Source organism: Sus scrofa, chromosome X, assembly GCF_054392235.1.
Source record: "Sus scrofa isolate SSC_HxYL_T2T_F1_AM1 chromosome X, Sscrofa_HxYL_maternal_Yorkshire_Landrace_v2.0, whole genome shotgun sequence".
NCBI classification, from domain to species: Eukaryota; Metazoa; Chordata; class Mammalia; order Artiodactyla; family Suidae; genus Sus; species Sus scrofa.
The window spans coordinates 5,372,376-5,399,647 of record NC_139401.1 but is presented as its reverse complement, the minus strand read 5'-3'; positions in this window follow the sequence as shown (position 1 = coordinate 5,399,647).

The window sequence follows — 27,272 nt, the reverse complement described above, 5'->3', positions numbered from 1 at the left end:
AAATTTGGGATGGTAGATGCAAACTATGACATTCTCAATGGACAAGCAATGAGGTCCTGCTGTGCGGTACAGGGAGCTCCATCCATTCTCTTGGGATAGACCGTGATGGAAGAGAAAGGGAATGGATATATATATGACTGGGTCACTATGCTGTACCGCAGAAATGGACTCAACACTGTAAATCAACTCTCCCCTAATACAAAACAAAGACCAAAGTAAAATAAGATATGTCCTGATTTGGACAACAAAATAAAAATAAACAAACAAATAAATAAATAAATCTGTCCACATGGTACAATTAGGTGAAGAAAAAATAAACCATCTTTGAAGGATGATCACACCATCCCAAGTCAAATTTTATTTCTCAAAGTTATTTTAAACAATGCTGGCATTAAAGCAACCGACCAGAGGTGTTCCCTGGTTGCTCAGCAGGTTATAAGTAACTCATAATTTTATATGATTAATTAAACATTAAATATATATAAGCTCCATCATGTATTATTGTTACATTATATATTGATCACACATATACAACCATGCACACATATATACTGGCATTTTACTTACAAGTAGGTATTATTATTTAAATATTTAAAATTAATTTAATAAACTGTAAAATTACATTTGTATTTTATGACATATTTTAAAATTCATTGTAGTATATTATTATGTTCAGCAAAAAATATATGCCTTTTGACAATTTATTTTTTTATTTTTTGTTTCCAAAATTTTTTTTTCAAAATTTTTTATCTTTTTTTCAATTTTAAACGTGTTATTGCAGTTGACTTACAATGCTGTGACAATTTCTGCTGCACAACAAACCGATTCAGTTATATGTGTGCACATATCCATTCCATGTCAGCTTCTTTTCCCACATAGATGATCAAAGAATATTGGGTAGAATTCCCTGTGCTAGACAGCAGGTCCCCACTGGCCAATCGTCCCACACACCACAGGGTGCATATGCCAATTCCAAATCCTCCATCCATCTTCCCCCAACACCTGACCCCTTGGGTAACTGTAAATTTGTTTTTGAGGTCTGTGTTTCTGTTTCCATTCTGCAAATAAGTTCATTTGTATCCTTTTTTAGCATCCACATATAAGTGATATCATGTATTTGTCTTTCTCTGTCTGACTAACTTCACCTAGCACGGTAAACTCTAGGTCCATCCATGGTGCTACAAATAGCATGATTTCATTCTTTTTATGGCTGAGTAATATTCTATTGCATATGTGGACTGCATCATTATCCACTCCTCTATCTATGGACATGTAGGTTGTTTCCATGTCTTGGCTATTGCAAATAGTGTGGTAATGAACATTGGGGTGCATGGATCTTTTTGAATTGGGGTTTTCTCCAGATAGATGCCCTGGAGTGGGATTGCTGGATCACATGGTAGTTCTATATTTAGTGTTCTGAGGAACCTCCATACTGTTTTCCATAGTAGTTGTACCAATTTACATTCCCACCTACAGTTTTTTCCACACCCTCTCCAGCATTTATTGCTCATGGAGTTATTGATGATGACCGTTTTGGCTGGTGTAAGATGGTACCTCATAGCAGTTTTGATTTACAGCTCTCTAATAATTAGCAATGTTAGCAATGTTCACTATCTTTTCATGTGTTTTTTAGTCATCTGTATGTTTTCTTTGGAGAAATGACTGTTTAGGTATTTTGCTCATTTATGTGTGTGTGTGTGTGTGTGTGTGCTTTTTAGGGCCTCACCCATGCCATATGGAGGTTCCCAGGCTAAGGGTCCTATCAGAGCTACAACTGCTGGCCTATGCCACAGCCGCAGCAATGTGGGATCCAAGCTATGTCTGCAGCCTACACCACAGCTCATGGAAACACTGGATCCCTGACCCAATGAGTGAGGCCAGGGATTGAACCTACATTCTCATGGATACTAGTTGGATTTGTTTCTGCTGCACCATGATGGAAACATCCATATTCTGCCCATTTTCGATTGTTTTTTTTTTTTTTAATTGAGCTGTATGTGTTGTTTGTATATTTTGAAGATTAACCAATTTTCAGTCAGTTCCTTTGTGAATATTTTCTCCCATTCTGTGGGTTATCTTTTCATTTTGTTTATGGTTACTTTGCTGTGCAAAATCTTTTAAGTTTAATTAGGTCCCATTTGTTTATTCTCGTTTTTATTGTCATCATTCTAGGAGATGGATCTGAGAAGATATTGCTTGATTTAGGTCAGAGAGTGTTTGGCCTATGATTTCCTCTAAGAGTTTTATAGTATCCAGTCTTACATTTAGGTCTTTAATCAATTTTGAGTTTATTTTTGGGTATGATGTTAGAAAGTGTTCTAATTTCATTCTTTTGGATGTAGCCATCCAGTTTTCCCAATACCGCTTATGGAAGGGACTGTCTTTTCTCGTATATTCTTGCCTCCTTTGTCATAGATTAGTTGACTGTAGGTGTGTGGTTTAATTCTGGGCTTTCTATATTGTTGCACTGATCTACATTTCTGTCTTTATGCCAGTACCATATGGTTTTGATAACTGTAGCTTTGTAGTATAGTCTGAGGTCAGGGAGACTCATTCCTCCAGCTCCATTTTTATGTCTTAGGATGGCTTTGGCTATTCTGGGTCTTTTGTGCTTCCAAACAAACTTTAAAATATTTTGGTGTAGTTCTGTGAAAAATTCCATTGATAATTTGATAGGGATTGTGCCAAATCTGTACATTGCCTTGGGTAGTATAGTCATTTTGACAATATTGACTCTTCTGATCCAAGAGCATGGTATGTCTTTCCATCTGTTTGTGTCATCTTTGATTTGTTTCATCAGCATCTTCTTATAGTTTTCAGAGTGCAGGTCTTTTGACACTTTAGGTAGGCTTATTCCTAGGCATTTTATTTAACTTTTTTGATGCTATGGTAAATGGGATGGTTTCCCTAATTTCTCTTTCTGATAATTTCATTTTTAGCATTTAAAAATGCAATTTATTTCTGTGTATCAATTTTGTGTCCTGCAACATTACCAAATTCATTGTTGAGATCTAACAGTTTTCTGGTAGAGTCTTTAGGATTCTCTAGGTATAGTATCATGTCATCTGCAAACAGTGATAGTTTTACTTCCTTTAAAATTTGGATTCCTTTTATTTTTCTTCTCTGATTGCCATGGCTAGGACTTCCAAAATTATATCAAATAAAAGTGTCTTGTTCCTGATCTTAGCAGGTTTCAACAATTTTATATTTTGAGTCTCCATAAAGAAGAGTTTCAGACTCAGGGACTGTGGGCCCACCAACTCTTACATGAACCCTTAAATATATTTTGGAATTTGCAATATTTTGGATTTTAAGTAATTAATATATCACATTCAGGAAAAAATACAGTTTTTCTTTGAAAAACTCAGTACCACCATTTTGATGGCAGAAATGGTTCCTGTTTTCCAGAGCCCATGCTTTCCAAATCCAAAAGATGTATCAAATTTTTAACCATGAGAGGTGTTTACTGCCTGATAACAATTTCTCAAGAATTAAATAGCAGCAGCTGTCACCTTGACTTTCTGATGAATAAATCAGACTCTTGGAAGCACCGCTGCTTCCTGCAAGTCATGGAAACTCTGTGAACCCTTTTGGGTTAGGAAAGACTCACCCCTTTGTATGTCAGGTATCAGGTGAAATGTCTTCCAAGTGTAACCTGTGTAGGTTGCTGTGTATGACTTAGAAACTTTCAGTTTCCATCCACTCCAGGAGTGTCTGCATAGTTTTCAATTCAGAACCAAGAAAGATGCTGTGTGTACACACACACACACACACACACACACAATTGTCATCACTGTAACTCAAGGAATTATAGACCCAATCAATAAAGGGAATGAATGAGTTTGGATTCTATCAGATACACAGGCAATTTCAAACCATGAAAAGCATTTGATACTTTAATATAATACTTTAATATAATAAGTGGTCATTTTGAAATTGATGTCATTGAAGACTATGAAATGCATATATTACATATGCATTTATATGTATAAAGGCATATGACTATATGTGAGAGATATCATGGTTACATAAAAACAAGTAGCTGGTTGATTTGATTGATTTTTAACAGCTGTACCAGCAACACGTTATTAGTGGGAGTAAAGGTTATGGTCTGTAGAGTTAGTGGGTGATAACTGTAGTCTCTGTTTCGATAAAGACTTTTGATGAAAGGTTGATCAGTGAAATCAGGTTTATTATTACAAACTCCTCTGACCTCTTCCAGGGTATCAGGTGACACTGTAAAACCCCAAATGAGGCATGCACTATGCAGCATATCTGAAAGCATATATGTTTGGTAGAGAAACATTTTCTTGCAGAGCATCTTGAGAACTTAGAGCTCTGCAGAATATTTTACAGACAATTTACATGAAGGAATCCCTAAGTGTGGCGAAATGAGGTTTCCGTGAACCTGTTCCAATCTGCTAATCCTGGGTTACCCTCCCCCCGTTATACCCCTGTGAGCTGCTGCTTGTAGCTAAGGGTTTTGAGGAATTCACCCACTTTCAACTGGGATGGTGTCACCAGCTGTCCAGAGCAAACTCTCCTGCAAATGGCAGGGTGCTTCCGCTTACAGGGAAGCTTGGAAAGTGACCTGACATCGCCTGCAATCCTCATCCTGTGTCAGAATCCATCTTCCTTCCTGCCTTTCCAAATGGAAATGGACAGTGTTCATTTTCTAAGCCTTACCACGTTGGCGCATGGGTTCTTTTGTTCCAAATTGAAATCTATCTTGTACCTTCAATCTTGTCGTCTAAGCCCTGCCAATGGCTTACTTGGCCCTCCTAACATTTTTTTTTTTTTAAGCAAACAGTTTGGACTTGTAACTGAAAATGGCCATTTTTCCTATGGACCAGATTTCCGCTGTTTACTTAATCCAGAGGCACAGTGGTTCTCCTTATCTCCATCCCTCCAGGTAATATCCTTATCTCCTCTAAATCTTCCTTTTTCTTTCAGCGACTCTGCCTGGTGGCCTCTGGTCAGCTCCCAAACCCCGTCCTGGGGACCTTGCTTGCTGGATTCCCCAGCTATCTGCATACCTGCTGCCTCGGGGGGTATCTCCAATGGGGGGCTGTTTGAACAAATAAGCAGTTGGCATTCATGAACACACTGCTTGCATCATCTTGGATAAACACCTAGGAGGGAATTACTGAGTTTTTAAGACAGCCTTAGATATTTAATGTCAACAGAGGCAGGAAGGAGGCTGCTTTCCAAAGTGGCTGAACGGGTTTGCATCCCCACCCGCAGGGCATGACAGTTTTAAGAACCCTGCAGTTTCTCTAAAGAGAGGCACTGAGGATGTAAAGCATCCTTCCCTGTGCCTCTCTTGGTAAAGCCTGCTCAGAGCCAGTCCCAGTGAAACTGGTCCAGGGAAATGAAATATTTATGATGTTACACAGCAACTATAAATAGCATAAATCAGGCTGTACTTTGGAGCACAGAAAATACACCCAACACTTCCTGCAGTATTTTTAATTGCCTTTGGCTTAGCCAAGATCTTAAATCCATATGAAAAGGAAGAGTTTTGTCTACATGATGAGTAGCATTCAGAAATAACACTTGGTTGAAGCATTTATTTTTCATAATTTCGATCACGAATCTGCTCAATTCACTGGCGTTTTGTGCATTCACACTGTTGTACAGTCATCACCACCCCCAAAACAGTCATATTGATTAAGTGCCCGCTGAAACTGACAGCACTCACGGCTTGAACCCAGCCAGAACACAGACAGGGACCTGAACCCACGTGCCGGGACTTGAACCCAGCCTAAACCCAGATGGGGACTTGAACCCACGGTTTTAAATGAGAATCACTCACCCTGTGTCTGGATTCACTGAGGTTCAGCTTCTTCGTGTCTCCGCCCAGAAGGAATTCAGTGAAAGACAAAGGGATAGGGAAGAAATAGATTTATTAGGGTAGGATGCTTGTGAGAGGTGCAAGTGGGCAGGCACGGAGGCTCTGCCTGGAGGATCCTATGGGCTACAGTTTTATCCTCCATGGGAGTAGGGGTCGAAAAGCTTGCCCCTTCCTTTCTGGGAGTAGTAGCTCCTTAGTATCTGGTAAGGTGTGTATTCAAATCAGCCAGAAGGTCGATGCTCAAACTCCTTTCCTTGGTCTGAATCTGAATGGAGGCCTCCCCCATCCCCCACCCAACAACCTAAGGCAATTCTTGCACCTCCACTATTCAAGCCAGCCTGCCTCCTGCTGATGGCTTTTTTTTTTTAACTTTTTTTTTATTACTCAAATGAATTTATCACATCTGTATTGTATAATGATCCTAACAATCCAGTTTCACATGGCTTTCTTGAGCGATTTCTTTTTTTTTTTTTTTTTTTTTTTTTTTTTCTGTCTTTTTGCTATTTCTTTGGGCTGCTCCCTCGGCACAGGGAGGTTCCCAGGCTAGGGGTCCAATTGGAGCTGTAGCCACTGGCCTATGCCAGAGCCACAGCAACGCGGGATCCGAGCCTCGTCTGCAACCTACACCACAGCTCACGGCAACGCTGGATCCTTAACCCATTGAGCAAGGGCAGGGACCGAACCCGCAACCTCATGGTTCCTACTCGGATTCGTTAACCACTGCGCCACGACGGGAACTCCCTTGAGCGATATCTTAACTCACAGCGATCTCCCAGTGTCGCCTAGGTTTCCTTCTCTATCTCTGACCCTTTATTGGGACTTCTGCAACCACCTGTGCCCACTCCATCTCTTTCACCTCCACATTTGCTGCCTCCAGGCCGGTGACAGGAGATCCCAGGCAGTGTGCGAACCCGACAGAAATGACTCAGGTGCTGAGAGCAACCCCTGCTCAGGAACCTGCACAGGTCAGGACACCCCAGAGGTGGAAACAACCCAAAAGCCATCCAAGGCGGGGGGTGGGGGGTGAATAAACGGACCGTGGAACATCCATTCCTCTGTGGTCGCCTAGTCCATGCTGTGGCTTCAAGTCCCAATCGCGGTTTTGGTGGGGTGTACTTTTTATTCCTCTTTTTGCATTAAAAATTTTATTCTTGATTCTTCTATCAAGGTCGTTTAAGGACAAAAGCGTCCTCCCAGACGCACGGAGGCAAAAGGGTGACCTGCTTGTCGTAGTGGATGGTGAGAAAAGTGGCATCTCAGCTGCATCTAGTTTGCGCAGAGCCCATGAGACCCTGCAAGACCCTCCATCGTACACCAGGGCCTGCGCCGTCTGCTGCTGACCACGCGCACGTGCGGAGGCCGGGAGTCGAGTTACGCCTGCGCAGAAAGACAGTTCTGCACCTGTTCCCTATCGCCCGCCCCAGTGATGCTCCCGCTGCCCAGGGCCTACCGCCCCGCCTCTCTTCTTGCTCCCTTCAGTCCTCTGGCCCCTGACCTGCTTCCAGAAGAACTTGAGGTTTATGCACCCGCCCTACTGGTCATCTGCCCCCCTCCCCTTCCCGCTGGTCACCTGCAACGGCCCCAAGTCCCTTTCGCCCCGGTCCTAGGTCTCCATGTGAACTTGATACCAGAAAAAAGAAAACACTCTCAAAGGAGTGGTAGCCAGTTTCATCCTGAAGCGCTTGTTGGGTCTGCACCCCCTTCTCGGCAGGAAGTACCCAGAGCTGACCTCGCCCCTCTCCCCCAAGTTGGAGGAAGAATCAGAAGATGGGGGACTGAACCACGAACTCCTGGGTTAAACCCATCCATCTGCCGCCCGTAATTAGGGTCGTGAGGACCTCATGTCTTTCCAGCAGCTCAGAGCCTGAAAACCATAAGCTGTTTGCCCGAGTTAATTTCCAGGATCGTGGCATCTTAGCTGCATCTAGTTGGGGTGGAGGCCTTGAGGCCCCGCAAGACCCCCCATCCCACAGCTGGGCCTGCGCACTGTGGTCCCCTGCTGAACCTGAACACGTGCGGAGCCGAGTTACGGCTGCGCGGAAGGGCGATTGCGCACCTGTTCCCCATCACCCGCCCTCGTGATGCCCACGCTGCCCCGGGCCCATCCCCCAGCCTCTGATCCCGATGCTCAGCCCGCGTCCTGGCTCCCGGTAGGTCGATGTGAGTTGTGTCGTCTGGCCTCTCGCCAGGCCTCCTGGAGAGGCTCTCCTGACTTCCATCCGGCGTCTGCCCCCACGCCCAGGGGAGCTGAGACCAGGTGGTCCAACCTGAGCGGCCACGTGTCCCTTGGTTCCAGCCACCGCGCCGCTGGCCTCTGGAGCTGGGTCTGGTTTTGCAGCGGGAAAGCCGTTGGGGTTTGGGAAGGAAGACGCCTCTGGGTGAGTAACCTCCGTGCAGGAACGCCCCCGCGACGTGGTTGTTGAGCATTCCTGCCCTGATGGTGTGGCCGGAGGCCCCGCTGCAGGGGGTGAGGGCAAAGCGTTTCCTAAGAGCACAGCTGCTGCGGGTCTCCGAGCCTGGGAGAGGGCAGGCTCTGCTTTTTGGTCGTGCTTGTCCCTGTCAGTCTGTGTCCCATCAGCTTGTTAAGAATTGGTGACTGAAACGAACCTGACTAGTATCCATGAGGATGCAGGTTCCATCCCTGGCCTCTCTCTGTAGGTTCAGGATTGGGCATTGCCATGAGCTGTGGTGTAGGTCACAGAGGTTACTCAGATCTGGCATCTGGAGTTTCTGTCGTGTGGGCCAGCGGCGACAGCTCCCTTTCCACCCCTAACCTGGGAACCTCTGTCTGCGACGGGTGTGGACCTAAAAAGAGAGAAAAAAAAAAGGGGGGGGGAGGGGGGCGACTGGGGACTGAGTGCCCTGGGGACACAGGTCCGAGGGACCCTTAGATTTCCCGGCCACCACCAGGAAGCAACGCCCCTTGGGAAGAGGAGGTGTAAATTCCACTTGGGTCTTTGAACTGGAACTTTCTCAGGTGCTTCTCCAGTGAAATTAAAAGTGTGGGGTTTGAATAGCTTTCCTTCAGTTGAGTTAAGACTCTGGCAAAATATATATATTTTTCTTGGCGAAAGCTTTTGTTTTGGGAAGGCAGTGACTGTTACCACATGGTAGTTTCTCTTCCTCATGCTTATCAGACCTGCAGTGGGATGTTTCTTGGTTTTTCACTGCGACAACCTGGTAGGGTTCCTGAGTCACAACCTAAGAAGATGTGTGGGTCACCTGGCTTGAGTTCCCAGGATGTTTTCCTTCTCAAAGTCCACATTCCAGCTCCAGGAATGTGACAAAATAACCATTTAACCTGAGCTACCCTGTGAAGGCTCCAGCAGCTTGGGTTCAGGTAAAGCATCATCTGTCCCCAGGGATTGGATCAGTCTCTTTGCCCCTAGACCTCAGTTCTCTAGTGTGTCTCAGAAAAGCAGAGCTTTTTCAGTTCATTTTCTTCTTCTAGGGAGCTGTGTGATGACTGAGAAACTTTACATGTGTAGCTGATGTGAAAATTCTTAGAGGTCACTGTTTATGTCATCCAAACATAAATGTACTTTTCTCAGATTTAAAAGTGTTGAAATAGTTTCTTTCCATCATATTCTGGAATTACACCTCTAAAACTGTTCACCGAAGATCCAGATTTAAATTTAATACAACTTTAGCAATGAGAACCAATTTTGATCTTCCTAAGCCAGGAGTAATGTCAAATGGCTCCACCCAATGTCACACTCGTATGATATTCCTGAGTTTTCTGCTCTCAAATATTATGACTGGTCTTTCAAATCAATACCTTGAACTATCCCTGTCCGTAACTGTCTCAGATTACATAAGGGAGGTCTATAGTGAATGTAGCCCATTTGCTCGAGAATTTACACCTGAGTAAAAAGGTGCTCTGAGTGCATAGTTAAAAGAGATGGGGCTGTTTAAGGCGAAATGTTTTTGAAGTGGTTTGAGAGGAAACCTCTAATGAGGAAAAAAGACAGTGCATTTATCATGTGTTATAATAATATGGGATGGACCCTCTTTCATCAAGGACATACGCAGTGTATTGAACTATTTAACAGGTTATAGTAGCATTTATAGATGTTGAGACAGAAGGTGGTCTTGAAAGACAAAAGATAGTGAAAACAAAAGATACCAGCCCAATATCTGAACCACAAGATTTCAAGGTACTGGTGTGCACATGTGCTGAGTCAGCCACTTTAAGTCCCACAAGTGGCTGGAGCAGGAAATTTACATCATTTCATGGTGTTTCTGGAGAGTTAAGTTCCCACCTGTGGAGTTTTAGAGCATCTGGGAGATCAGGAGGCCTTTGTTATGTATACAGTTTGGAGACAGCTGGCTTTAAGCCAGAGGACAGCAGGAACAGGTAAGTTCCAGCAACAGCATCTCATCTCCAAGTGCAGGATGAAAGGTGGAACCTGAACATGCCGTCGTCAAAATGCAGGGGAATCTGGGGGAGCCATGAAGCCCAGGGATGCCGTCTAAGGTCTAGAAGTCAGAGGTTGTGGACGTGAAGAGGGCACGCGTCCCCACCCTCAGACACCTGAAGCATAATTCTGTCCTCTGGACACAACAAATCCTCAGGCCAAACGAATCTCCTAGGGAACAGCATCAGGACTCCTAAAGCAGCTAGGCGTTCAGTCAGTTCTTGCACAAAAAGAACGTGGGCAGAGCCCAGGAACCCGCTAACATCTTAGAATCTTCTCTGCCTGCAGATGCAGTTTTGCAACAGGTAGTTCCAACAACCAAGTGAAATCTTCTGGTGTATTTGAATACCTTTGTGTGCATTTAATAGCTGCTTGCCCGGTAACTTACCTCCTGGAGATTATTTTATTTACCTTTGGCCCATAATTGATCCTAAAGAAAATTTACCCTCAGGAAGAGACAATGGTTGTTTAATCAAAATATCTCCCAGTCAAAGGAGTTTATTTGCCAAAGTATCCAGAGAAAGGCCTCTTGCTTTGAGGACCCATCATTGTCTAGAATCATGGTGCTGAGGGTGGGGATGGGGGGAAGAATATTATTGACTTACTTATTTTGTAGTGAAGTGGAGTTGATTTACAGTATGTTTGTTTCAGGTATACAATAAAATGATTATATGTATACACACATACACACACACACAGTCTCTTTCAGATTCTTTTCCCTTTTAGGTTACTACAGGTTACTGATCATAGTTCCCTGTGCTATACAGTAGGTCCTTATTGTGTATCTATTTTATATACAGTCGTGTATATATGTTAATCCCAACGTCCTAATTGTTCCCCCTCCCCATTCCTCTTTGGTGACCAGAAGTCTCTTCTCCATGTCTGTGAGCCTGTTTCTGGTCTGTAGGTAGGTTCATTTGTGCCCTATTTTAGATTCCATGGGTCTGTGATATCATGTAGTTGTTTTTCTCCGTATGACTGACTTCACTGAGTATGAGAATCTCTAGTTGCATCCATGTCGATGTGACTGACATGCTTTTGTCCTTTTTATGGCTGAGTAGTATTCCCTCGTATATATGCACCACATCTTAATCTGTTCATTTGTTGGTGGACATTTAGGTTGGTTCTATGTCTTGGCTTGAATTGTGGCCTCTGCAAAAGTTTTAGCTGAATGCATGTAGCGGAATGCCAGGGTCCCGCCCCAGTGGTCAGGGGGATGTGCCGAAAAAGAGGGGCAGCAGGCACAGGAAGAAGAATGGAGATGCAGACACTCTCGAGTAGTGCTCAAGCAGTCTCAAATTTATTGGTGGACAACAGCAAATTCTATAGGGGAAAAGGCTAAAAGTGACATAAACAATGGAAGATCAATATCTCAAAATTTTCCAAAAAACATAAACTTTTAGAATTAAAAAGCACATGATTTGGGTAAAGTAAAGTCTAAAAGCATAAAATAGAATTGAACACCATAAAAGAGCAATCAAGCAGGAACTAGGAATCACGTAAGCCACACATGACCTTTGTAAAAGTTACAAATATATTGTTTTCTTAGAACAATCATCTGATCATAAACCTAACAACTATTTTACTTTTAACTTTATTATTAATAGATCTCTATACTTAAAATACTTAATTCAATAAATCAATAATTATCAATAACTACCTATAACTCCTAAAACTTACTTATTTACTTACTAAAAACTTAAAACAATTTTAGCTAAATAATGCACACCAATATTATCTAAGATCTTGTGAAAAACAGAAGCCAAATCAGAGACCCATTTGAATGTAGACAATGGGGAGCTCTTCTCCCGGAAGTACGTTGGAGGTTTGGCAGGCAAAGATAATAAAAGTTAATAAATTCCTTTCTTGAGGTAAGGGACAGGGAGTTAGGTCCAGTAAACAAAGCACAGATTGTTTGCAAAAGAGCAGAAACTTAAAGGTATGTTTCCTCAGGCATAACGTCCTCTCGTTTCAGGGGTCTGGCAAGCTTGCTGTTTTGCAGCCCTTTCTTCAGAATTCCCTGGACTTTGTCATCAGGCAGATTCCCTTCTTCAAAGTCCCCTGGACTTTGTCATCAGGTGGATTCCATTCTGGAAACTCGGGTCCCAGCAGTGGAATAAGTTTAGCCTTATGTTTCCCTCTGTAACTGGAGTCTCTCTTTCCCATGAAGGACCATCGGTGATTATTTAATCTCATTGTCTTTTTTAAAAAAAGAACTCTTTCTCTTTGCATCTGCGCTTAGGTGGATTTTAACATACTGTCCTATATTTTACCTGTGTGCTCTCCTGTTTTTAAACACATGGGATAAAAAATAAAGTCCAGAGCGTTTCATTGCCCTCACCCTCATGCTTAGTGCAAAGCCCACGTGCAGACTGAACTGTCATTGCTACACAACAGCCTCCATCTCTCATGCTTCTTCTCGGGGAACCATTTCAGTGTGTTTCTTCCTGATACCGTGCCTTGCGACCCCCTCACTTAGAATAAATGTGTTATCCTGAACCTCACTGACTAAGGCTTGATTCGAGTCAAGACATCTAATGGGCATTCTCCTTTCCAACTTGAGTGGATTCCTGAAAACACCTGCTATAAACCTCTCAGCCATCACTCTTTCCTTCTGAGTTCCGCCCCCCCCCCCCTTCTGACATAGTACATTCAGATTTTTTTCTGCCTTCTTTCTTTTTCGGCCACACCTTGGCCCCTTGGAAGTTCCCAGGCCAGGGACTGAATTCAAGCTGGAGCTGTGACGTATGCCACAGCTGTGGCAATGCCGGCTTCTGAACCCATTGCCCTGGGCTGGGGATGGGATCTGAGCCTCCAGATGGAGAAGCAACACACAGCCACGTTGGGAACTTCCTGCAGCTTCTTGTTGGATAGAGGAATCATTTGAATATTTCTTTTATTTCAGAAGGCTTCATTGGGAAATAACTGACATGAAGATTTTCACAGTAAAATCAATCAGTATCACCGTGTGTGTATGTGTGGGTGTGTACATATGTGTACAGTGTAACACAGAACCTGTCAAGGGGTGGGTCACTCCATCACCCAGAGAGTTCCTGCATTCCCATACCCAGGAGAGGCCATCAATCAGATTGCTGGGGTTTTGCCTGCTCGGCATCATCTTAAAACTGGAATCAACAGTATTTACGCCTTTGTCTCATTCTTCTTAATTTTAGAACTTTTCATAGTATCAGTCGTTCTCTGGCTTTGCATCCTCAAATCTCATGGTGTTTTTTACTTACCTGTACATAGTGACCTGGCATCGTTCTAGTGTGCAGCTGTTACAAAGAAATCTGCTCTCAATAGTCTTTTGTAAGGCCCTTTTTAGATGTGCTTTTTCATCCCTTCTTATTTCATACATATGCAGGGGAAGGGCTGGTTTATTGAAGCTATGGATATTTAACTTTTTAAGACATAGAGTGATGGTTTTCCAACGTGTTCCTACCATCTTAAATAGATGCTCACCAATGTTTGCTGTGCTAATTTCCTTTCAATTTTAGCTCTTCTAAGGTGCACTGATAACATCTAATTTTTCCTTTATATTGGATTTTCCTAATCCTGGTGAGGTTCAGGGCATTTTAATGTGCTTATCGTTCATTCATTTAGCTCATTTTGAGAAGAATAGTTTTGCAAAGGCATCCTTTAATACCTCTCCCTTTATGGTTAGTGTTTACATTTTTCATCATTTGAATTGATTTTTATGCATCGTCTAAGTTGGAGGTTGAAGTTCATTTTTATCCATATAGATATCAAAGCATTTCAGCAATGCTTGCTGAAAATATTTTCCTTTGCCACTGAATTTCTTCATTACTTTTGTTTAAAAAATATTTACATATGTGAAGGTCCATTTTTGGACTGTCTGTGTTCTTCCTTCAATCTGTGTCTCTCTTCTTGAGGACTGTCATATTTTTCTTATTTCCCCCCCCCAGTTTTTTCTTGTGGTAAAATACAACATAGAAGGTATGATATATTCATAATGTACAGCCATCACCAACCAGCCATTTCTGCAACTCTTCTTCAGCTGTGAAACTGCCCACTCCCCTCTTCTTTGAATGCCTGACAACCAGTAGTTCAGTTTCCAAGCCTATCTATGATTTCCATACTTGAATACCTTATATCAGGGCCATCATACATTCTTAATCGGTAGATACCAAAGACAGACCTTGATACAGTACAAAGTCTCCACGTTTTTCTTCTCCTTTGTTGTTCCAGGCATTATAGAACAGAAATTACATTATATATATTATACATAATATTATTTATATATTAATATATTATGTAACTAACATAGTTTAATATTTATCATGTATCAGTGATTAACATTAATTATATAGGATATAGGTAAGTTTCATAATTTCTGGAATAGGAAGCCTGGGATAGGGAAAAGAGAAGAGAAAGAGGTATTTTTCAGGTCCAGCTATCTCATGCTTGCCCCCTTACCCTGAAGTAATGCATCTTTCATTACACTAAGAGTGATACTTTGTTTCAGTAACTGGGTCTGCCTTGGGTCTCGGGACTCTCTCCACCTGGGGGTGCTGTCGCTGTGCAACAGTGTAGCTTTCCTGGGACCCAGCTGTCTGAGGCTCCTTCCATCAGCAGTCAGGCAGGGTGTCCAGGGGGTTTGTGCTGATTTTGAGCTCAGCCTCTGGGACTCCTGCCCTTGATTTACAGGGTCCTGGGCTGTGTGGAAGGGCAAACTCTGACTTCCCAGACGTGGAAAACGGCAGCATGTTCCCTGGTTCTGGTGGTGTCACACAGGGCACGCCCTGAGGGACAGTCACCTGCTTCCTCTCTCATCGATGCTCTCCCCTTTCCCCAGGAGTGTGGACACCTCACATCCTGCTCTTTGCTGCCCACCTCCAGGAATACATATTTTTAAACATTGATTTTTTTAGTTGTTCTTGGCAGAAAGAGGAGCCCAATACAAACTCTTCCCCCATCAGTGTAAGCAGAATATTTTGCCAAATATTTAGTTTTATAAATCTTATACATGAAGTCATTATTCTGCATTTGGAGGAAGTACAGGAGCTAGATAGGAAAATGCAGAAAATTAATCATCCTCATTGAAAAATTAGCTTTTCAATTAATTTGGAAAACATGAAATATTATTTAGTTTTGATGTAGGCCATAGCCTTCCATCAAGTAGATAAGTCCTCAGCATTTTAATTATTTAATGGATTATTAAATCATTTTTGACTTCCTATTCTTAAGCCTTCATTTAGGCTAAACAAACATCGGATGCCAGCACATTTTTATGGAAGTTACAGAAAGTTTCTGTATCTCCACTTATTTATCTTTTCCCCCTTGTAGTCGCCACTCCCACCCACTCAGCAGCAGGCACACAAAACCTGATTTAATTTATCACTCTAGGTCGCATTTATTTTTCCTCTGATTTCATATCCAAGGATCATATAGCATGTTCTCTTTGCTTTCTGGCTTTGTGCAGCATCATGCTTTAGATTGTTGAAGGTAATGCTGGGGTTTTGGAGTTCTGTTATTTTTAGATAAACGAGAGGACTATTTGGAGAGGTTTTAGGTTTTCAGAAACATTGAGTAGGAAGAGCTTAGTGTTTCTTACACCCTCACCTCCTGACAAGAGCTCCTCCTTTTATCAACCTCTGGCCTTAGTGCTGGGTGTTACGGTCCATGAACCCACCGTGACACACTGTTGAAAATCCTCAGTTTACAACAGGATTTGTCCTGCATGGTCTTGTGCCCACCGTGTGTGGGGTGTTGAAAGTGCTCATGCCAGGTCACCAACATTTAAAGCATCCAATAGAACAGCTCTGCTGCTCCGCAGAAGCCCCCATACTGCTCCTGCTCCTCCCTCCCTCCACCTGAACCCCTGGCAATTTTTAATGAGTTTGTAATTCTGCTTTTTCCAGAATGTCATGGAGGTGGAATCCGAGCCTGCAACCTTTGCAGATGGGCTCCTTCCAGTTACCAACGTGCATTTAAAGTTGCCCCCTGTTGTTTCACGTCTTGAGAGCTCATGTCTTTGTATCACTGAATTACTGTCTGGATGGACCACAGTTTATCAATCCATTTATCTAGTGAAGGACACTTTTTTTTTAAATGAGGTAATATTTGATTTACACTATTGTGTTTCAGGTGTCCTGCAAAGCGACTCAGAGATACATATATATACATACACTTATTTCAGATTTTGTTTTCTGTTTAAAAATTTTTGTTGGAGTGCAGTTGACTTACAATGTTGTATTAGTTTCAGGTATACAGCCAAATGCATCAGTGATGCATATACATATATCCATTTTTCTCATATAGATTATGATACGCGATGGAGTATTTCCCTGCGCCATATACAGTAGATCCTTGTTGGTTATCCTTTTTTTTTTTGCTAAGGTTTTTATTTTTCTATTATAGTTGATTTACAATGTTCTATCAATTTCTGCTGTATAGCAAAGGGACCCAGTCATATATATATGTATATATATACACACACACTATATACATTCTTTTTCTCACATTTTTTTCCATCATATTCTATCGCAAGTGGCTAGATAAAGTCACTAGTGACTGTGCCATACAGATTATTTTATTTTTGATGACAGTTTGTTACAAGATATCGAATATAGTTCCCTGTACTGTACAGTAAATCCTTGTTGCTTATATATAGTAGTTTGTATCTGTTAATCCCAGTCTCTCAATTTATCCCCCTTTCCTCTCCCCTTGGGTAACTGGGTTTGTTTTCTATATCTGTGAGTCCATTTTGTATATAGACTCATTTCTATTATTTTAGATCCACATGTAAGTGATATCATATGACATTTGTCTTTCTCTGACTTACTTCCCTTAGTATGATCAGCATTAGGTCCATCCATGTTGCTGCAAAGAGCATTATTTCTTTTTTAGGGCTGAGTACTATTCCATTGTACAAATGTACCACATCTTGGCTTTATCCCTTCGTCTGTTGATGAATATTTAGGTTGTTTCCAAGTCTTAGCTGTTGTTAAGTAGTGCTGCTATGAACATATGAGTGCATATATCTTTTTGAATTATAGTTTTGTCTGGATAGACACCCAAGAGGTGAATTGCTGGATCCTATAGTAGTTTCATTTTTACTTTTTTGAGGAACTCACCTCTGGTCAACTAGTCTACGACAAGGGAGGCAAGAATATATAATGGAGAAAAGACAGTCTGTTCAGTAGATGGTGCTGGGAAAACTGGACAGCTCCATGCAAGAGAATGACATCAGAGCACTCTCTAACACCATACCCAAAAATAAAGTAAAAAGAGATAAAGAGCTAAACATCGACTGGATGCTATAAAACGCTCCTTGTTTTAATTTGCAAATCCTTAATGACTTGTGATGTTGAAAACCCTTTTATATGCTTATACACCTGAGCTTATCTTCTTGGGATATATCTGTTCAGATCTTTTCCAGATTTTTCAGTTGGTTTTTTTTTTTTAATATTGTGAGCTTCAGTTATTTTATATCTATTTAGATACAACTCGTTTAGTAGATACGTGCTCTGAAAATACTTTTAGTCTGTGTTTTATTTTTCCATTATCTTAATAGTGCCTCTTGCAGAGCAGAAGTTTTTAATTTTTTTTTTTTTGGTTTCTTTTTTTTTTTTTTTTTTGTCTTTTTGTCTTTTTGCTATTTCTTTGGGCTGCTCCCACAGCATATGGAGGTTCCAGGCTAGGGGTCTAATCGGAGCTGTAGCCGCCGGCCTACGCCAGAGCCACAGCAACGTGGGATCTGAGCCGCGCCTGCAACCTACACCACAGCTCACGGCAACACCGGATCATTAACCCACTGAGCAAGGGCAGGGACCGAACCCTCAACCTCATGGTTCCTAGTTGGATTCGTTAACCACTGCGCCACGACGGGAACTCCAGAAGTTTTTAATTTTTAATGAAGTTCCATGTATCATTTTCTTCCTCGCATAAATTGTGCTGTTGGTGTAGCTCTAAAAATGTACCACCAAACCCAAGAATATCTAGGTTTTCTCCTGAACCTTGATAATTCACTTCATTAATTTATTTCATTAATTTTAGGAATCATGTCTATTTGGGAAATACACATGTTACATATTTTGCTAACTGTATCCTAAGTATTTTATGTGTTCCACTGCTTTTCAGCATTTCATATTGTTTTAATTTTCACTTCGGAATAGTCTATAACATACTAAAAAATTCAGTTAGTTTCATTTATTCGACTTGTTCCCTGGGACCTCATTAAACTCACTTATGTTGTTCCTGTTTATTTTGTAGATATTACGGTTTATTCTTTATAAATTATCACATTGTGAACATGGAAAATTTTGTATCTTGTGAAACTATACTTTTTTTTTTTTAGTCTACTTCGTTACTGCTAGGAGCTCCAATAAATGCTGACTAGCTGTTGTGGTAACAGACAGCTTTATTTTGTGCTTGATGTGTGGGCTATAGCATAATCTTTCACCATTAAGTTTAAATGTTGCTGTAAATCACATATACTCAAATAAAATAAACTAAAATATAGACCACTGGAGTTCCTGCAGTGGCACAGCAGAAACTAATCCGACTAGGAACCATGAGGTTCTGGGTTTGATCCCTGGCCTTGCCAAGTGGGTTAAGGATCTGGCATTGCTGTGAGCTGTGGGGTAGGTTGCAGATGCAGCTCGGATCCTGTGTTGCTGTGGCTGTGGTGTAGGCTGGCAGCTACAGCTCTGATTTAACCCCTAGCCTGGGAACCTCCATATGCTACGGGAGTGGCCCAAAAAAGAACAAAAAAGCCCCCCCCCAAAAAAAATATATATGTAGAGACCACAAACTCAACATTGCCACACATCTGTTCAAATTTCATTGATGCAGTATTTACTTTTTTTGGAAATGACCTTCAGAGCCAATGAATTTACACAATTAAATTTAATCTTATGATTGTAGCCAAACAAAAAGTTTAAATGTTATATGTTCATTTTTATTTTATGCCTATCTAAAGTTCAGGACGTTAAAAAATTTTTTTCTGGTGTCCTAATAATGTTTCTAATTGATACATGTGATCAGGTGCTTTTTCTTTATGTATCGACATGATTAAAGGGATTTTATCAGTTTGGTAGGGCTGCCATAGCAAGGTACTACAGACAGGGCAGGACAAGCCACAAACATATCTTTTGCATGGTCCTGGAATCTGAAAGTCTAAGATCCAGGTTCTGGCAGGGTTGGTTTCTTCTGAGAAATGTTCTCCTTGGCTTATTGTCTCTCTGTGGCCTCATAGGGCCTTTTCCCTTGTCCTCAGAAAGTCTCATGCCTCTGTGTGTGTCTGAATTTCCATCTCTTTATGAAAACACCAGTCACATAGGATGTGGACAAATCCAGTGGCCTCATTTTACCTTAATGGTGCATCATTTAAAGATGCCATCTCCAAATATAGTGCATTCCTACTTTGCTTGGCTTGCTGCACCTGCGGCATAGGAAGTTCCCAGGCTAGAGGTCTAATCAGAGCTGTCGCTGTCGACCTATGCCCTGGCGATGTGGGATCCAAGCCTTGTCTGCAACCTGCACCGCAGCCCACGGCAACGCCCGATCCCAGACCCATTGAGCGAGGCCAGGGATGGAACCTGCATCCTCATGGATACTGGTCAGCATCGTTTCTGCTGCTTCATAGAGGGAACTCCCCAGATACAGTTATAACATGATGTACTGGACTTTAGGGCTTCCCCAGAGGAATTTTAGAGCGGACGTATTCCAAACTGTAACATGAATTTCCTCTTGGATAAAGTCTGTATAATAAATATGTATACATTCTATATTTCCCTGTTTGCTATTTAGAAAGCTTCAGGAGCTGTCTGTAGTTCTTTTTTTCTTGCTTCCTTCTTCTTTTTTTTTTTTTTTTTCTTTTTATGGTCGCACCTGCAGCATAGGGAAGTTGCTAGGCTAGGGGTCAAATCAGAGCTACAGCTGTGGGCCTACACCACAGCCGCAGCAACACCCAATCTGATCTGCATCTGTGACCTACACCACAGCTCACAGCAATGCCGAATCCTTAACCCACTGAGTGAGGCCAAGGATGGACCCCACATCCTCACAGAGACAACACTGGGTTTTTAACCCACTGAGCCACAATAGGAACTCTCTGGAGGTCTTTATGTCTTAATGCCCATCCAGGTTACCCACCTGCTGTCATTACTGCTCAGCTTTCAATTTGTTTTCGTCTCATCTTGTATCTCGTAAGGCTAGTATGCCAATCATCAATTCTATAAGTCTTTTTTTGTTGTTGTTTGGAATAGCTTTATTGATGTATAATTGACATACAATTCTATAAGTTTTTATCTGTGAATGCATTTATTTATTTTTATTTTATTTTCCCTCTGTACAGCAAGGGGATCAAGTTATCCTTACATGTATACATTACAATTACATTTTTTCCCACCCTTTGTTCTGTTGCAACATGAGTATCTAGACAAAGTTCTCAATGCTACTCAGCAGGATCTCCTTGTAAATCTATTCTAAGTTGTGTCTGATAAGCCCAAGCTCCCAATCCCTCCCACTCCCTCCCCCTCCCATCAGGCAGCTACAAGTCTCTTCTCCAAGTCCATGATTTTCTTTTCTGAGGAGATGTTTGTGCTGGATATTAGATTCCAGTTATAAGTGATATCATATGGCATTTGTCTTTGTCTTTCTGGCTCATTTCACTCAGTATGAGATTCTCTAGTTCCATCCATGTTGCCGCAAATAGAATTATGTCATTCTTTTTTATGGCTGAGTAGTATTCCATTGTGTATATATACCACATCTTTTCAGAATGGGAGAAAATAGTTTCAAATGATGCAACCGACAAGGGCTTAATCTCTAGAATATATAAACAACTTATACAACCCAAGAGCAAAAAAGCCAATCAATCAATGGAAAAATGGGCAAAAGATCTGAATAGATATTTCTCCAAGGAAGATATACAGATGGCCAGCAAACACGTGAAAAAATGCTCAACATCGTTGATTATAAGAGAAATGCAAATCAAAACTATCATGAGATATCACCTCACACCAGTCAGAATGGCCATCATTAACAAATCCACAAATAACAAGTGCTGGAGGGGCTGTGGAGAAAAGGGAACCCTCCTGCACTGTTGGTGGGAATGTCAACTGGTACAGCCACTATGGAGAACAGTTTGGACATACCTTAGAAATCTATACATAGAACTTCCATATGACCCCGCAATCCCACTCTTGGGCATCCGGACAAAACTCTACTTAAAAGAGACACGTGCACCCACATGTTCATTGCAGCACTCTTCACAATAGCCAGGACATAGAAACAACCCAAATGTCCATCCACAGATGATTGGATTTGAATGCATTTATTTTAACACCTTGTTTGAAGAATAGTTTTGTTGGGTGTAGAGTTTTTTTGGATAGTCCCCCCCCGCCCCTTCCACACTTTGGATATGGCATCCTGCTGTTTTCTAGACCCGTCATATTTGATGACAGGTAAGCTGTTAATCAGGTTGAGCAGGTCATGTATGCCACAGGTTGCTTTTCTCTTGCCAGTTTCAGGATTTCCCCTTTATCTTTGGCTTTTGCCAAATTTCTTAGGATGTATCTTGATGAGCAAGTCCTTCTGTTTGTCTTACTTGGAGTTTCATGAGCGTTTTCCAAGTATAAGGTAGGTTTTTTTGTAGTTATTTATTTTTTCCATAGAATTGGGGAAGTGTTCAGACAATATATTTGTCAAATAAAATTTGTGCTTTTTTTTTCTCTCTATCTATGGGCCTTAGTATTCGTGGAATTCCGTAGGTCTCTGAGACTCTGTACATTTTTCGTCATTCTTTATTCTTACATTTTCTCAGCATGAATAATAACTACTGACCTAGCTTCAGATTCACGGATTCACTCCTCCCTCAAGTCAAATCTGCAGCTGAGCCATGCTAGGAAACTTTTCATTTATTTTGTAACTTTCAATTCCAAAGTTGCAGTCTTTTTTTTTTTTTTTTTTTTTTTTTTTAAGGAAGTTGTCTCTCTGTATCAAAAGGCTTTTTTGGAGCTGTGTTACTGTCTTTTATTATTTAAAAATCTTTTTCTTATTTTAACATATTTAAAATAGCTGATTTTTAAGCACTTTTATGCAAAGACCAGTGTCTGGGCCTTTCCGTTATACCTTTCCCCCCCACTGTTGATGAGCTATACTTCATCAATGCTGGATCCTTAAGCCACTGAGTGAGGCAAGGGATTGAACCTGCATCCTCATGGATACTAGTTGGGTTCATTACCACTGAGCCATGATGGAAACTCATTATTATGACTAATGAGGGGCTCAGAAAACTTTGCTTTTTTTTTTTTTTTTTTTTTTTTGTTTAGTGACTTGCCTGTAATAATTTTATAGTCTCTGTTCCTTGCAGTGCACAGCCAGTTAAGTCTGCTCATTTTTTAAAAAAATTCTTATATTTATTTATTTGGTCTCTTTTGGCTGCCCCATGGCATATGGAGTACCTGGGCGAGGGATCAGATCCATCCTGGAGTTGCATCCTACACTGCAGCTGCAGCAGTGCCAGATCCCTAACCCACTGTACTGGGCCAGGGATCGAACCCATGTCCCAGTGAACTCAAGATACCACTGATCCCACTGTGCCATGGCAGGAGCTCCTCTTGTTTTTGCATTTAATGCTGTTCTCCTAGAGGTCAGCCCTGAATCAACCTCCCTTAGTACTCAACCATTCAGTGGTTTGTTTCCTTTAAACAACTTGAGGCAACAAGGCACAAACATCTCACCCCAGGAGACCCATGTGTGGCTTGCATCATGCATTCCAAGTTCAAGCATTTTAGTTGTACAGAGAGCCCCAGGCAAATGGGAAACCAGGGCTCTCTTCTGTCTTTCCTGGCACGGCTGCAGCCCTGCATAGGCACACAGCCTCCCCAACCCCGGGGGAATATGCCAGAGGTTTCCAGACTTTTCTAGGTCAATCTCAGCGTTCACATTTCCCTTACTGTGTTTGCCTGGTCTCTTACCTGATCCAACAGTATCATCTTTTGGGGGTAGCCATGAAGCTTTTTCCCCATCATGTGTCACCAATCAACGACTCTTGATTTTGGAAATGCCCTTTTTGGCAGAGCTGCATGCAAGTCAGCCTACTTCAGCAGCAGCAGCAGCAGCAGCAAGGCTGGTGGTCATTAGGGGTGGGTAGGATTGTAGCAACCCCAAGACAGACACTACAGACCCTGTGGTTTTCAACCAACCTCCTTGAGTACTTGTTCTTGTTTTTTTTTTCTTTTTTTTTCTTTTTTGTCTTGTTAGGGCTGCACCCGCAGCATATGGAAGTTCCCTGGCTAGGGGTTGAAACAGAGCTGCAGCTGCCAGCCTACACCAGCCACAGCAACACTGGGTCCTTAACCCACTGAGCGAGGCTAGGGATGAAACCTGAGTCCTCATGAATACTAGTCAGGATCTTAACCAGCTGAGTCACAGTGGGAACTCCCTTGAGTACTTCTTTGTGAGTAAATATTTTGCATATGCTTTTAGTTAATTTCCAAAACTCCAGAATGGTGGTCTTTGATATTTGCATGATTTTGTGAGTTTCAGAGTTGTTTGTTGCAGGAGAGAATTTTGTAAGTTTCCTATTCAAGTCTTTGGGTTTTTTTGTCAACTGGGGCTGCTCACTTAAGCCACCTGATTGGTGGATTTTGCTTAAGAAAGGGAGTATCTCATACATGCTAAGCATTTTGTTTGTTGCTAGTAGTTAACTGTGAATCTCCTCGACCTAAAAGAATTCCTTTACATAGGTAACTTGGTGCTGTGCTTCTCTTATCTCATTCTGAATAGTGTCAGGGCTTTGTGCATCATATCTTCATGTTCTTTGTCTTGCATCTTGACCAGATTCTCTTCCTGCAATTTAGCCTCTTACCCGATTTCAGCTACATGCTCATCTTTCATGAGCAACAGTCATACCTGAAGGAAAACGAAGCCTCTCATTTCAGCAAAGAGCTCTAAGCAGAGGAGACATGGTGGGTCTGATTCAGCAGGTGCTTCCTCTAAATTACCATGTGTGTCATTTTATTGTTTTATGGTTATTGTTTATTTTTGTTGCTTTTTATGGCTGTACCCGCAGCATATGGAGGATCCCAGGCTAGGGGTTGAATCTGAGCAGCAGCTGCCGGTCTACACCACAGCCACAGCAACCCAGGATCTGAGCCGAGTCTGCGACCTACACCACAGCTCACGGCAACATGGAATCCTTCAACCTGTTGAGCCAGGCCAGGGATGGAACCTGCATCCTGTTGGATATTAGCCAGGTTCATTTCCACTGAGCCACAGGGGGAGCTCCCACAGTTGTGTGTCATTTTATACTGCATTCCGCTGAATCCTTATGGCCACCCTCAGGCCCCACGGCACATTTCTGCTATTCTGCCCCATCATAATTGGGGTGTTTTCAGGTGCCAGTTAGGAAAGCAGAGTGTTTTATTTTGAAGTGGTCTGTCTGACTGATGAGTCCCATTTCTCAAGTGACGTCTAGTGAAAATTTATATCCCATTTTCCAAGGACCGCCTGTGACTTATTTTCTCTTCTCACCGTGACACTCCCAGGATTTGCGCCCTGAGTCCTAAACTCACAGAATTCTCTCCCAGTTCATTGCATACTCGATTTTCTGCTTAGGGGCATTCGAGTATTTCTGTGCATTACAAGTACCCTACCTTTCTTCCCAGATGCATAGTGTGTATATTCATCAATTTATTAAACACTTTGGGGATCTGGTAACATCTGCAAGGGCAGAATCCATGAAAGGAAGGGAAAGCCAGGAGTCCAAGAGGACTTTCTAGGAAAGAGGAAATCATTATCATTTGATGGACAAGGCTTCTCCGTCCTCACGTTGAGGATTTGGCGCCTTAGTGGTGCCAACGCGGTTGGTAGTCTCATGTCATGATCGTCTTGAAGCATGAAAAAAACCCCAAACATCATTGAGCTGATAGGCATACAGTAATACTGGTGAGAGCATGAAAGGAAAAGAGAAAAGCAATCTGGGGAGAAACAGTGGAGGAATTCTCCTCCAGGACTCTGGTTACGGAACTGCATCCGTATGTGTGCAGGTGCGGGGTTGGCTAGAACTCTTCCACAGGATGCATTGCGTAGAGATCAATCCTGTATTGCGTCTTAGGTGGAGAGTTTTTAAGTTACATAGTCACTGCTGCAAGATAGAGACAAAAGTATCTACTCGGCTGTGCCCCTTACATTTTCTGTCCATTTTGTTTATAATAGGCATTGTGGCTACAACATCATGCAGTCACACTGCCATTCACCAGGGCTCATCATATGTCCCTGTTCAGCAGGTGACAACATTTCTTCCCTTTTCCCTAAAAGGAAGCATCCTTTTGTATAGTCTATGTCACTGTCGGTTTTTTTTTTTTTTTTTTTTTTTTTTTTTTTTTTTTTTTTAAGACATTGAAATCCACACAGGTGCCTCAGTCCTAGCCTTTGCCACCTGGCAAGTTGGACTGTTTGGTTATCCCATTCTTTGTAAAACTTAGTTTTTATTGATGTATAGTTGCTTTTTAAGGCTGTGCCAATCTCTCCTACATAGCAATGGGACTCAGTCATACATACATACATACATAGCTATATGGATACACTCTTTTTTTTTTGATACTACTTTCCATCATAATCTCAGGAAATTAGGTCGAGTTCCCTGTGCTGTACAGGAGGACCTTGCTATTGATCTGTTTTATGTATCATCATGTGTATATGTTAAGTCCAATCTCCTCATGTATCCTTTCCTCTTCCTTTCCCGTTTGGGAACCTTACATTTGTTTTCTATGACTGTTGAGTCTTTGTTTTGTAAATAAGTTCATTGGTGGCCTGTTTTAGATTCCACCTGGAAGCGATGTCATGTGATCCCTGTCTTTGTCTGACTTCATCATAACAGTCCATCCATATTGCTACAAAGGGCGTTATTTCATTTTTTTCAGGGCTGAGTAATATTCCGTTGTGCATACATGCCATTCTTCAAGTTGTAAGCCATAGAAACAAAAGAAGAAGAGGTTAACCTCCTGACAAAGTCAGCAGGTGTATGTATCACCTTTCCACTCACCCCACTGATGATCTTCTTTCTTACTGAGGACAGTCATCTGTGAAAGAGAATGAATAAGAGGGGAAGAGCTCAGTAAAATTCTTGAAAAGTGTAAGGATTATTTAATAACAGCCTGTAGAAAAGACGATTGTGTCAACAGGAAACTTGAATTGAGCATCCTAGTGATAGGTTTTCATCTTGGATACATGCTGTGCTCTGGGACTCTACCTGTTCCAACGACGTTTTCTATGTTGTCTGCTGGAATACCCTTGATCTCAGCTAGTTCCTTATACATCTGATATTCTTTCTCAATGAGGCCATATCCTTTGGCTGGATTGCATAGCGAATAAGGCAGAGCAGTGAGCCGTTAGGACCCTTTACCATTCATCACGTGCAACCTGGGTCATAAATGCACTGTCTGGTCACTCTCACCATCACCACTGCCCCTCCCCCCATCACTTTTTTTTTTTTTCCCCTGGCCGTACTGGTGGCATATGGTGCCCAGGAAAAGCTGTTTTTTTCTTTTCCTTTCTTTTTTCTTCTTTTTATGGCTGCACCTGCAGCATATGGAAGTTGCCAGATCCATAACCCACTGAGCGAGGCCAGGGATCGAACTCACATCCTCATGGATCCTAGTGGGGTTCATTACCATTGAGCCACCATGGGACCTCCATTCCCCATCACTTTACTGATGCTCACCATGTAATTTGCACGGGAGGTGCCTCAGTGTGCACATTCGGTCTTCAGAGAGTACCATATGGTAGAATCCAAACACTTAGCATCTTACCCCTTTTCAATTCTTAGAATGACTGAGGAAACTGAAGCCCCTTCATCCTTGGAGCTTAAGAATCCCCAGATGAGATAGCATCTCCAAAGCTACATCGGGACAGGTCACGGTGTGGCCTGAGACTTTGAACTTTTCACCGCACATACTCATCCTGTCATCCCACCCTGCTCAGGGAAACGTCCAGCTCTGTCCTTGGTCAAAGACACGATTCAGCCC